This window comes from Oncorhynchus gorbuscha, linkage group LG13 (assembly GCF_021184085.1).
Source record: "Oncorhynchus gorbuscha isolate QuinsamMale2020 ecotype Even-year linkage group LG13, OgorEven_v1.0, whole genome shotgun sequence".
Taxonomy (NCBI): domain Eukaryota; kingdom Metazoa; phylum Chordata; class Actinopteri; order Salmoniformes; family Salmonidae; genus Oncorhynchus; species Oncorhynchus gorbuscha.
The window spans coordinates 66,482,319-66,497,062 of record NC_060185.1 but is presented as its reverse complement, the minus strand read 5'-3'; the positions used below and the strand labels follow the sequence as shown (position 1 = coordinate 66,497,062).

The 14,744-nt window shown below is 44.7% G+C and overlaps 1 pseudogene; it reads right to left on the bottom strand.

Annotated features, from left to right (window-relative positions):
* Nucleotides 1-14,744, bottom strand: part of LOC123993358 — a 131,515-nt pseudogene that overhangs the window by 38,868 nt on the left and 77,903 nt on the right.

Below are 14,744 nucleotides of genomic sequence, written 5' to 3'. Positions count from 1 at the left end.
CCAGCACTGTTCCTCACAGAGATATTTAGCCTACAAGGGAATGGGACTACCTGGCTTTGACATAAGGATGTGGAGGAGAGCCTCAGCCTATCATTCCTTTCTTTCTTGGATCACCAGCTTGATGATTCGTTTTCAATCAGTGGAAGAATGACCTTGGCATGATTAAGAGGATTGTGACTAGAGAAAATGCCTGGTTCACAATTCTTGCAGGGCCATTGAGCAGATGGGCCCTCCAAAAAGGTACCCATCTGTCATCATGGGGGGCCTTGCGTTAGCTATAAGAGATTATTGATTTATATGAGAGCTGTGAACTTGACTGGAAGATGGTCCAATGCTGTCTCTTTTGATTACTTTGACTCCATGCTGCCCAAGGTATCATCTTTATCTTGTTACTCCTTTGGGTCTACTCCTCTCTACATTGCTAAAATTGTCTATTTGTAAAGGCAAGTCTTTGATGGTAAATCTTCAGTGCTAAACCATGTACAGCTGTAGCTATATATGTCATTATGACAAATCACTAACTACTGTAGAAGCTTTACAACTTGCTGTAAGTATGTTTTAAGCAAATATCTCAGATGTGTAAGCCCTGCCACAGGTTAGCTGGCTGGTTTGTTCGTTGCGAGGACCGATAAGCCACTGACCGAGAGGATGCGGTCTCCCCTCCTCAGCTCCCCGCTCAGGTCTGCTGGTCCTCCAGCCAGGATGAATGAGACAAAGATGCCCTCTCCATCCTCGCCGCCCACGATGTTGAAGCCCAGCCCCGTGGAGCCCTTGTGAAGCAGCACCTTCCGCGGCTCCCTGCCAAACAGAGCGACAGCGTCAGGGCGCAGGGCGGGACTGGGAGCACAGGAAAGAGACGGAGACAGACAGAGTGTGAGAATGGAGATAAGGAGAGAAAATGGGAGAGAGAGAAGTTGAGAAAGAGACGAAGAGCAAAAGAGGGAGGAGAGAGAGGGAAAAGGGATGAAAGACAAAAAGACAAAAGGGGAGACAGAGGCAGTTTAGGAAACAGCCCACACCAACATTTGCTCATACATGGGACTCTCTTGTATTCTGGAAAAAGTGACATATACATCTCTCATTTTGCAGTAAGTATACAATCCTTGGAATATGCTGCAGCGGAGCCTGAAGAGTAGCACTTTCTATACATTTTTGAAAGTGAACACTTTCATATGCTTTTGCAGAGGAAACAATCCCAGCATTCAAATAAGTAATAAACATCCTTTCCACAAATGGAACGGAAAAAAAATGAGAAAAGGGAAATTAAATACAGACAGCACTTTCAAATATGCTGAACTACACTGGTAATAGGCCTATAGGAAGAACATGATTATGATTCGACTTCACCTCGAACAATGCTTTGGCGCAACAGGGCCCACCAAGCCATGCAGTCTTTGGATGAACAATTTGCCCCCTGAAACTCACACACACACCGAGCAGCAGCCCCACACTTGACTGCTCCTGCTGCAGCTCGGTTTTAGCTTTAGCCGCTGTGAGTCATCATCAGGCAGGCTGAATTCCAGACTGTGTTGGACTGAGGATCCTGGAGAGGCCAAACCACTGCTAGGGACCATCAAAAGACTTCTGAGAACATGCCTCAGACTGTAAGGCAAAGACACACCGCAGATGCCCTAGAAGCTGACACACACACACACACACACACACACACACACACACACACACACACACACACACACACACACACACACACACACACACACACACACACACACACACACACACACACACACACACACACACACACACACACACACACACACACACACACACACACACACACACACAGAGAGAGAGCCCGTCTCAACAAAACTCTCCACATGGTTCCCATTAGTGGTCTTCGCTCTAGTACTCAGCCTGCGGTCCACAATAACAATTCCTACTCAATCCCTAATGGCTGTGCTCCAAGTTGCTGTAGAGACCCTTTTTACATCAATGGGAGCAAATGCATACATACTTTCCTAGCGTTAGTTTCAGGTCCTGACTGAAAACAATCCTGATTGTTCTAGTATAACATATGAAGAGGCATGGTACGTTTTTATATGGTTTCACAAAGGTTTAATAACATAAATGAAAGGCACTGACTGAAGAGCAATGATTGGATGGTACTTGAATAAATATCTCATGATCTAAAACCCATATCAGTACATCCTGGACTGTTACAATACCCTTAAATTATACATTTCCTCAATTGAGAGTCTATACATTTAAGATTCATGCCCATAGTCTCAAATTAGAGCATGTGAATAAAGCCTGTTTGGCAGTGAAAGTCAGGAACTATAGTAGGCAAGTCTTTTTGCAATTACTGCATTAGGTTTGTTCCCACATGGGAGGATGAGTCACAGAGATGTAATAAGCCCATACTGACCACACACATACACACTCTCCTTTTCTTTCTGTCATCCATGTACAATTTTGCCTTGCAGAGGCTCCTTTCTATATATATTTCTGAAGGATGAATACCTTTTTGAAAAACAATATCACCCTTACATACACAACGGAGTCACAAACGTGAGTAGCACACGAGAGAGATCATCTTAAAAACAACCGCATGCAACGACACAAGAAGATCGTTGTACCCCGCACATCGGACCAGACAGTATTGGACCATTCCAACTCAGACACATGCATCACCATGGTTACCTGAGGATCCTGTGTTTGCTCCTGAATGACAGTCACTTCCTCAGCGGCTTGGGGTGAGCTCTCACAAATGACATGGAGGATGAGATGTTCACTGCAAACATGGTGGCTATTGACTGTGGTACATTATTACATCAACTCCAAGCAACGTCTCAAAGTCCCCTTTAACCCCACTCTCTATCTTTGCCCTGCTTGTGAGAGGAGCTCTGGTTGAGGCTCGCTGTGTACAGACGTAATCTCAGGATGTTGTGTGATGAGATACAGCTCCACTTTGTTGGCTGTTACATTCTGTTGCTAATGAGGAGTAGGACAAGACTTAAACCTCACCCGCCCACACAGACTAGACCAGAGCCATCTCTACAGAACAGAACCACATCCTACAGGAAACAGCCAGGGTAGGTTCCCCCGTTCCAAGCTTCCTCATTTTGTTGCCCAGGCTTCCCTTGTGTGGCTCAGAGGGCTGTGTATCACAGCAAAAGGCGGTGGGAGTGGGATGTTGATGGGAAGACCTTCAGACTACATGCTGTTTGAGTTATTTGAGTGCTGATGCTCTCAAGTAAATGTGTATGTGTGTTTTGTGCCAGCACATGTATGGAATCCTAAAATCAAGAAAAAAATGCTTGGGCAATTCTGGGACCTGACTTCCCTTCCCCTGTTTTTTCATCCACGCCAGGAATGTAAACCGTTATGGTGCTATAAAACCTTTACTCTCTATGCCTGTCCCTCTCCTCTCTCCATGCCTCTATGGGCCTGTCTATCTTATTCTCTCTCTCTCCCTCTCTCGCTTTGCCTCTCCCTCTCTGTAACCAGCCATCCCCCTCCCCTCAGTGTTTTGGCCGAGGCTGAGGCAGCCCAGTCCTAATGCTCTGAATGGAGATGTGGGGTTTAGCGGGTCGTGCTGCCCCAGCACTCTGCTCTGGCTCTCCCTCGCCTCAGCCCAGTAATTGGTTCTGCTTGGCTGATTAATGGTGGACACTGCGGACCAACATTTTCCACAAACATAGGCAGACAGACAGACCAAGTCTCAGTGTTAAACATTAGCTCCCTTTCTTTCTCTCTCTGTAGCAGGCTCACAAGCCCAAAGTATGCAGGGCTGGTATATATAGATGAAAGAAAGACTGCTCTCTTGTCCTTCTAGTTTTCACCTTCACATTCTCCAGTGGATTCTACCGCCACTGCCTCTCTCCTCCTAGACCTATTATTTCATTCTAATTTGACATGGAAAAGGCGACAGACGGTTCAAGATATTTTAAGCCTCTCAGAGCGGCTAAGAATAAACCAGGCGCAATGAATGATTAACAGTTTAGACTAACTCAGGCGTTCAACTGATCCTGAACTATGATTACCCTGTTCTAATCTTTCCCCCATCTATGAATGGTTTCCAGTGGCCATAGAAGGGCCATAGAAGGGCTTGCTGCTAATGTGTATATATCCCTGTGGTGCTCTCAAAGCTTACCAGTCAAAGGTTGAGCGCATTCACAATGGAAGAACAACACCAAGTTATTGATTAGCTCACCTGCTGCACTGCTCTGTAGATTCCTGTTGTGTTTACAGTATCTAGTCTCGGGGCAAACAGTCCTGGCCAATATACATTCTTTACTCTCTGATAGCGCCCAGCTAAACAGTTCAGGTTGTGGTATTGTTCAGCAAAGACGCACACTCAAAAACAAACACCATTCTCGTCGTTAGGTCTCACTTGAAAAATATATTTTATCTCAACGAGATTAACCTGGATAAATAAAAAGGTCACACAGCCTATAAAAACAAAAGTGACATACTGTATACTAAGATATCTGCATATGGTTCCTGTAGTGGCTAAATTGTCCAATAAAATTGTCCCAATACAATTTCCATTCTAGTCATTTAGCCACAATGGAGAGTGGTGAAATGTTAGTCTTGACGCAGACAAATCCAATGTCCAGAGTTTGATTTCAAGTTGAAAAATAATAATACATGGGTACAAAAGTGTTCACAATTCTACCAAAACTAATTCTGATCATTAAACTAAAGAAACAAACAGCATGGTACACATGGTCTGGTATGGTCAAAAGACTGTGTGCTGCCATTCCAGTCACTCCCAGTAGGCCTTGGAGAATGTATGCCTTTTAACTGTATTCTCCATTGGCCAGTAGAGGGGGTACACACACACTTGACAGAGGATTAATGGCAAACACACATAAAACAGACATGCATCATGTATTGAAAACATGCAAATATACAAAATGACCTATTTGGCTCCTACACACCAGTCCCAATTGTATTTAATGTGAAATCGAGAGAGAGAGAAATAAATAATGAGAGGGATTTAGAGAGACTTTTGAGGAGGTGGAGACAGTCTGTCGACGAACACAGTCACACAGAGTGATTCCACCCTTTACTGAACTTGAATGCGCTTTCCATCTAGGCTGTATCACAACCGGCTGCGATTGGGAGTCCCATAGGGTGGCGCACAATTGGCCCAGCGTCGTCTGGGTTTGGCCGGTTTAGGTCGTCATTGTAAATAAGAATTTGTTCTTAACTGACTTGCCTAGTTAAATAAAGGTTAAAAAAAGAACCAACATTTATATAATGTTGGTTCCTGTTTTCAAGCGTACTGCACCTACTAACCCCTTGGAATCAGGCTGGGTCTCAAGAACCTTTCCGAGTATCTATGCACTACGTGGTGCAGTGGGGTCCATGACCAGAACCACATCTCCTTCACTAAAGCTGCGTTTCACTTTGTTGCAGGTACTCCTGTGTCCATCTCTTCCAAAATATGTGTCGGCCATGTACTGGACTTGCTTCCAATGCCGTCTGATGTACAGGTAGTTGTTTTGAAAGGTTGCAGGGGGTAGGTCAGGCTTCAACTTTAACAATAACATGTGATTTGGGATGAGGGCTTCTAGATCCAGGGGGTCGTTGGTTACCGTGGTGATTGGGCCGCTGTTTATAATGGTCTCTACTTCACATAGCATGGTATGTATCCCTCCTCATCTAGGGTCTGTTGTTTCAGGACAGAATGGTGTCGTAGGTTCTCTGTCTCCAGAATATCCTCCACCATGCAGAGAGGAGGTCGTAGTGTCAGATGGAGAGGTGAATGTGTCTGAGATGATGGCAGCACCACTGAGGGGGACGCATGGTGTCGTAGATGGACACAGGGCAGACAATTCCGGTCCTCTCTCTCTGACTGAATCTAGCTCCACTCCTCGGGAAGCCCTCGCTCTACACTAGAATAATCATCTTCCAATAAAAACCATGAGAATAAAATCCTATGCAAATCCTTCTGGGCTCCAGGGAGGTCTCTCTCCTATCCGACAGCAGGGAATCTGATGCATCTAGACGTTGATCTAGTCTGACTGGACTGGAAGTCTGTTGGGATGATGTCATCCGTGACAACGTCTCTCTGTTTAGGTTTGAAGCAGACTTGCCATACTGTATAGGCCCTGGAGGACAGAGCAGGGGCATGTGTGTGTTTGTAGACCAGGGGCATGTGTGTTGATGTGTGTGTTGTCTGGGTGGGTATGCATGTAATGTATACCAACAAGTGTCTTTATGTGTGTGTGTATGAGTTATATTGCAACGTGAGGGAGCCAACATTAATGTGTGTGTGTGTGTGTCTATGCGTCAGCACATTATGAGGAAATGTCTGAGTAGATCAGTGTATGTGATTAATGTTGGCAGCGTGGGCTGCCTTTGTGAGGAGGGGGGGGGGGTGGACCTGGGTGCATGGCCTGGTTTTCCCAGAGTGTAGATGAATCACGACAGCTGCAGGAATGTCCGGCACTCCTCATTTGCTGCCCCGTGCTGGATAAGCCTCTCACTTCCCAATACATTTATTGGAAAACCACAGCCCAGTGTTTATATTTACATAAGGACAGCAGCAGGCAAAACATTCCTGTGCTGCGCGCGTGTGTGTGATGACAGCCTCCAGTTACACCTCCTCCCAATATTATCTGTTCACTTTACCCCCTCAGTCTGTCTACACACACCTGCTTGCAAGCATATACTGTATGCACACACACTGGCACATACACACAGGCACTGGTGGCATGTTCTGTACACACACACACACAAACACAGGCATCCATGCACACTGACATAGATTAGGCACGCATACTCTACACAATCATAAATACCGTGGCATGCAACGAGCAACAAAGGCATTCATCCATGACTACATGGTGATTGATGAGGGAGGTAGGACAGACAGCGGACACGCAACACAAATATATGACAACAACACATAAAACGAATCAACTCTACACACACAGAGACAGGTAGATTACATTAAATACACACTCATAAACAAGCCAGACACACACTAACAGACATTCTGTCCATATATCTGCCGTAGAGGTTTTCAGTAGGGAAGCTAGGACAATGACAGTGGCTTGGCTGGGGACTCGGGCCTTGGTTAGACTCGGCTCCTGCCAGATGGAATTGAGCAGCTTGTGCCAGCGAGCGGTCCTGTGGAGACGTGTGTCTCTGTGAAGGGCAGGTATAACTCAGTCAGCCGGCTCAGGCTAGGGCTGCTCTCAGCTCAGGACTGTACTAATGCTTCTGTTTCTAATTCATATTTATGATCAGTTTGATGATTTAACACTATTAGCACATAGTATTTTTTACTCTTAATGTAAAATGGTGTTCAGAAACACAAGCAATAAGTAAATGGAGGTTAGATGTGAAGTCAAAATGGAGCATGCCAGTGTAGGAAAAACAACGATTAAATATTAACTCTGGATATACAAAACAAAGGATGAAACCAATACCGGTAGAACACTTTCACACTTGGGGGAGGGCTGTTTCAGATGTTATCCATCTTAGACAGGTAGTCAAAGCAGATCATTATCGAAGCCGCTGTGGTTATTTTAACCTTACAAAAGTGACACACGGCACTGTAAAGGCTTTTCTAGATGTATACTGTGAGTATTACCACCAACAGTAAAAGCAGGAGCAGACATGGAGAGGTAAGACATGTAGACTGTTACACGCAGACCGAAAGATTCTATCAGACATAGATGGGACACCCTCCCTTACAAGAGAGCTCTGTCAGCACAAACAGCACTCCTTCCTCCTTTTCCCTCCTAACTTCCCTTTCTCTTCTATCTGCTGCCATCTCTCCTCCTCCTCTAGTCTCAAAGTGGAGCCACGTCCCTAAACCTTTGCCATGGTGATCCCCCTCTATCACCACTTCTCCCCTGTCTCCAGACACCACAGTCTACTGCCAAGCCCAGATACAGGTGTGGCGAGGCGGGTGAAGGTAGGACAACACAGGGCTGTAGCTAGTTAGTAAGATTAGCTAAGCGGACCAAGCGACGCCACTGGGTTAGTACCTGCCAGAGGAGGGGACTGGGCCTTGGCCAGAACAGTAGCCTGTGTCCCGGGGTATCCCCCCGCTGTAGAGACCCAGGGGTACCCCGCTGTCCCCAGGTTGTTTGTGGATGACACTGTAAATAGGTTCAGGCCTGGTGGGGGAGTACAGAAATCACAGTGAATGGGGCTTGAGTAGGACACAAACACAGAAAACACATGTACAGTATACGGGACAATTACACAGGACAAATACACATACATACATGCACATATATAGAAACTGCTACACACAAACATTGTAAAACTACACAGTTGGATACACACAAACACACGCCCACATGAACCATACAGTCATTGCCACACATTGCACATGCACACACAATAGCTCGGGATATTAAGGTGAATCTGAAGCTCTGAAATCAAGCTCTGTGAATGTTGTTTCAGTGTTTGGCCAAGACAGAACAAGGAGGAGGGACTTTGGGATGAGAGGGCTTCTTTGAGGTATTTGGGCTATACATTGCCACCTCAGACAAAACTGAACCCTCCTTGCCCAGCTAGTCAACCAGAGACAAACACATTGCCACACTGTTGGAGGCCCACTAAACTACATCAATCTACATACATATCACCAAAGAAAGCCACAACACCGGGGAACGCCAGGTAAAGCAACGGTCACCACACCAAAATTAAATAATTAATATTCTAAAGTTCACAACAAAAAGCCCTCTTACTGCGCTCTGGTGGCCCTGTGCTATTTTGACACGAGAAAGTGACTAACCCTGGATTGTCAAAACTACTCTTAAAACTTACATTCACATGGTAAACAACATATTATAAACTGGGTGGTTTGAGCCCTGAATGCTGATTGGCTGACAGCCATGGTATATCAGACCGCATACCACAGGTATGGCAAAGCATTTCTTTTTACTGCTCTAATTACATTGGTAACCAGTTTATAATAGCAATAAGGCACCTCAGGGGTTTGTGATATATGGCCAATATACCACGGCTAAGGGCTGTGTTCAGGCACTCCACGTTGCGTCGTACATAAGAACAGCTCATAGTATATTGGCCATATACCACCCGCCGGGCCTTATTGGTAAAATATAATTCCCCTTTTGTGAATTATACTGCATAGCTATATCATCCTGTAAAATTATTTATGTGCTGTAGAACAATGAGATAATAAAGAAAAATACAAGCAAAAAAATGGTACTGACCTGGTGAAGTCTTCCTCCCCCAGCATGTGACGTGGGTCTGGGGAGTACCTGGAGGGCGTGACCTGGGGGGGCTGGCTGTAGACGGGCTTGGGCTCCATAGCTCCCATGTAGGCCATGCCTGAGTTGTGGCTGATGTGGTTATCCACCATGGTGGGGAAGGCTGGAGGGAGGGCAGGGAGGGCCAGACCAGTAGATGGAAAGGAGGAATGATTAAAACAGTGGTCCACTGGAGGCCTGGCAGCACTCTTGCCAAGAGGGATCAACTCATAACACTATCATACATGTGGCGATGCCTGTTAAAAAAATCTATGGCCCATTAAAGACAGTATTCTCTCTACAGATTAGTCAGTGTGGGTATTCTCTACCAGAAATACAATAGATGTGTGAGACCACAGTATGTCCTACACCAGAGATTTTGAGTAGCTAAAGTCTAGAAAGTTCCCAGATTTACATTCCATCATGGGGCTACAGTACTTATGACTCATGGCTCTAAAATCCCTTGAAGAACATCTGACTATAGGTCATACTTTCAGAGCTGGCTTAAAGGAGTAGTTCACTAGTTTACAACATGATGTTAGATGGTTCCTCACCCTGAAAGTCGTATATGGGCCAGGTTACGTTTCTTTAAACAGCCACAAACATCAGCTAACTATAGCCACCGCTAGCTAAAAATCAATTTTAGTGAAAGGGGGATACCTAGTCAGTTGTACAACTGAATGCATTCAACTGAAATGTGTCTTCCGCATTTCACCCAACCGCTCGCCCGGGGACCAGTGGGTTAATTACCTTGTTCAGGGGCAGAACGATAGATGTTTACCTTGTCAGCTCGGGGATTCAATCCAGCAACCTTTCGATAGGGGTATGTGATCATGTTTATTCGTATTTTTATATATTTATTTTATATATTTTTATTTCTAGATCAACTGTAAGTAACATCTAACCAAATATGGAGATTATTTGAGTTGATTTCAGGTGATTCTGGTCAGAGGGGATCACATGCCCACATTACTTCCAATTATTTTAAAAAGTTAGCTGAAGATTATAGTGACTGTTTAAAGAAAACCAAACTATGGATTACAATTTATCATGGCTCATAGCCTACTTTCAGGGAGAGGAACAGTCTAACATCATGCTGTAAAATAGTGAACTATTCCTTTATGTCAGTATAAGGGGCTTGCTCAAGTCATGGAAACCACACATACAAAATAATAATGAACATATACAGTACTACTGTATAGGCCCTTTGATAATAAATCACAGGTTGACATACACATTGTTTAGTACAATATAGTATACCTGTAATAATGACATATATTCCAGTACAGGTATTTTGTGTCTGTGTGTGTGTGGTTCTTCAGTAAATCGATGTGTGTGGCTGGCAGGAGCCCCAGGCCATAGGTTCTCCTGAGCAAGTGGGTGGGATGTGAGAAAGCCTCCACAATCAGTGGGAGAGAGAGAGCTGGGCTTGGTGTGTCAGTGGGCAGCAGTATGTCTGCACCATGTAGGAGTCTGGGCACAGCCAAGCCGAGGAGAGCACACTGAAACAGCTCTACCACTCACTGAGATAATCCATAAACATCCCTGTGATACGGACAATGTTGTGTACCTACAGTAGGGGTCGGCAACCAACGGCTCTCCATTGCTATGTATAGATTTCCTCAACAAACAAACAATTAAACTCAGCAAAAAAAGAAACGTCCGCTTTTCAGGGCCCTGTCTTTCAAAGATAATTCGTAAAAATCCAAATAAGCAAAGTAAATAAACAAAAACTTTTGTTAAATCAGTATAATAAATGTCTATTACAATCAAACCTTCTGTTTGCATTATAATATTTGTGTACCTGTGTTTCATTATTCAATATCTTGCGGGGCTTGATGTGGGTATTTCAATGAATCCCTTGAAAACAACGTCCTTCATTTGTAGGTTTTTAAATAAAAAAGTTACACTACTTCTGTAGCATATTTAATGTATGTTCACAAGATTTGATTCTCCCTGTAACTTCACTAGACAGCCACTGCTCGGTGACCCTGAATTGCCAGATTTCGTGGTAATTTGATCTAACTGCTATCTGTGGTGCTGAATATCAGATATTGCCACTATTGCGCTTGAAAAGGGCTCAAACGTCTTCTGTAGCTCCCTCTAAACTATTTTTTGTGTGTGTGGAAAACAAATTGCTCTTCAAGTCAAGAAGGTGACCCCTGACCTAAAGCTAATGCAAATCAACAGAGCCTTCTTCTAACAACTGATGCATGGGTTGGTTTTTAAGGTATAAACTGCGAATAAGGAGTGTGGAAAGAGACCACCAGTGTCATTATCGCAGGGTCTTCCATTAAAACAAACTGTGTGTGCTGGTACAGTACCATTGAGGCATCCATCGCCTGGAATGTTCAACTGTAGTTGTAATGCATTGTGAGCAGTATGTGAGTATGAGGGGGCGGGGTGTTTAGTTTGAGCCATAGGTGAATACAGTAGCTAGCAGAAGAAGATACGTACTGCTGGAGTAGTCCGGCGGGGCGTACATGTCGTTGAGGTGTACGGGTCCGGGCTTGGCCACCTTGAGGTAGACCATGTCAGAGGTGTTCTTCAGCGCCGCAACCGCCTCCTCGTGACGCACGTCCTGCAGGATGATGTTGTTCACCTGCAGCACACAGACCACAGTTAAATCCTCAAGTCCACAACACTGAGGCTTATAGCTACCTCTTTTAGTTTGTCTGAGCGACACCCAAATCAATCATACACTACTGTTACTGTGTACTACTAAGATAAAGTATGTGATAATATTTCAAAGGTTTTGAACAGAGCTGCTCCATATAGGTACAGTTGCAAGAGATTACATATTTACGGAGCCACCACATCTGCATCATTGTGTCGACAGATAAATGCATGGATTTCGGGGATAAACTTTGATCAAATAGCACAAATGATACGGCCATCCGTCCAGAAGTGTACCGTGATGAAAACAGTGCAGTGGGGATTCAGTGTTGGGCAGCTGTAGTCACTCACGGCTCTTCCCTGAACAAAGGTAGCAGTGCTTAATGGCTTTGTTCTTATTTATGGCAGTCTTAAACACATCTCATATTTTTCTAACAGCGTAGTCACTCATTCAGCCTGGGAGGTGGTTCTCTTTATCTTTTGCCGGTGTAGAACAGAATATGCCGGGGAGCAGCTGGGCTGTTTGAACCCAGTCTCCAGCACAGTATCAATCACACACAGGGCCATAAACGCTGATGCGCGTCGCCCTGCCTGGCTCTCTTGAGAAACGTCCAGGGATGGGCACAGAGGCACCCACCAAAGTGGCAGTGTCCTGATGTGTGCAGGGTATGGATCACTAAACAGTAAGGGAATCAAGACTGTTCTAGGGCATCCATTAGAGCTCAGTGACCTACGATACTATCTGTGTAATTGACTGTGTGTGGAACCCGGGGTTTCTACACAATTAAAGACTGTGTTAGGCTGCTGAGCTTAAGTCTAGGCATTCACTCTGGCTTCACCAAACCACCTCTGCTACATCGAAGCAGGGGTAAGCCCAGGTAATGAACAAAGATGAAAATTATGTTCTTACAGCTAGCAGGCGGTCTCCAGTCTGCAGCCGTCCGTCTTTCTGTGCGGCCCCGCCCTCGATGATCTTTGTGATGTAGATGCTGTTGTCTCCAGGGATGTGCTGGTTGCCGATCCCCCCCAGCAATGCTGAAGCCAAGGCCTGAGGGTGAGAAGCGCAAAGAGGACAGTCAAGAACATAAAATTGCACAAAATCTTCAATGGGGACAATTCAAATTCTCAAAAATAATCTAAATGTATGTTCCAATTTCAGAGTTGACCTAGAATTACCCAGGGGAATTTAGTTTAGTTTATTAGGATCCCCATCAGATACTGCACATGCAGCAGCTACTCTTCCTGTAAAGAAGAGTTATAGACAAGAACAACAGATATTACATTCAATTCTAAATCAAATGTTTTATATAAAATACATTAGAAAGACACCAAGAGACAACAAAATGACTATTTACCCGCTATTCATATATACATATTCATATATACATTACAGTTAAGTTATAGGGGCCAAGAAAATCCTGGTCCTCACAATGAGGATTCATTCATATATGTACTACATATAGCTGACCTTTGGGCCCCTTAAGCAGGTTGATCTCCAGGATGGTCTCAGGAGGGGCCTGTCTTCTCCTGACTAGCAGCCTGACCACAGGGCCAGCCTCTTTCAGGGCCTCTACCGCCCGACTGTGAACCACCTCAGACACATCTACCTCATTCACACGCAGCACACAGTCATTCACCCTGGGGAGACGAGGGGAAACAACGTTCATATTTTACAACGCTGTTAGTACTGTATATACACATACATAATATACACTGTGTACAAAAACATTAAGAACACCTTCCTAATACTGAGTTCTAAGCCACTTAAATATTTTATCTTGCCCATTCACCCTCTGAATGGCGCACACAAACAATCCATGTCTCAAGGCTTAAAAATGCTTATTTAACCCGTCTCCTCCCGTTCATTTACATTGATTTGAAGTGGATTTAACAAATGATATCAATAAGCGATCATAGCTTTCACCTGGTCAGTCTAGGTCATGGAAAGAGTAGGCGTTCTTATTGTTTTGTACACTCACTGTATCTACACTATATGATGATTTATCCGTTTGCCTACTGAATCATAATTATGGAATTAATGTCAATCCACAGGCTGTACAATATGGATAGAATCAACAGACTAGTCAGACTAGTCAACAGCACAAACACACAGAAAAACAAACACAAACTGGGCTCCCGAGTGGCACAGTGGTCTAAAGCACTGTGATATCATGTGTAATAAGGCATATCATGTGTAATAAGGCACTGTAATATCTTATAGGGAGGGCGCATAATTGGCCCAGCGTCGTCCGGGGTAGGCCATCAATTGTAAATAAACATTTGTTCTTAACTGACTTGCCTAGTTAAATAAAGTTTAAATAAAATAAAAAACACATAGGCCGGCAGTACACCGAAAGCTCTCGATCATCATTTGCATGTTTTAGACTTTGGCTTCCCAGTGAATCACAACTTAGTGGAAACACAGACAGAGCCTGGGGGCAGTGGGCTGTAGAGGCACTGCCCCCCCCCACACACACCTCTGACTGCCTGGCGGAAGGGAAATGGTGAAGTGAGAGAGGGGGGGGGGACTAACTCACCCCAACCTGCCATCCATAGCTGCAGCTCCTCCAGGGATGATCTTGGTGATGAAGATCCCTGGGTCATCTGGGATGTGTGGATTGTCCATCCCCCCAGCGATGCTGAAGCCCAGGCCAGAGTTACCCTGCAGTGGTTATGAGGCATTACACATAGAAGAGATATAATATAGAGACGCACACACATGAAGCAGAGGAGGCCCAGCGTCGTCTGTGAGCGTGAAGCAGAGGAGCCTGGTGGGGGCAGCTATAGGAGGAAGAGCTCATTGTAATGGATGGAACACACCAAAAATATGGAAACCACATGTTTGACTGGTTTCCATTTATTCCATTCCAGCCATTATAATAAGCCTATCCTCCTATAGCTCATTCTACCAGCCACCTCTGG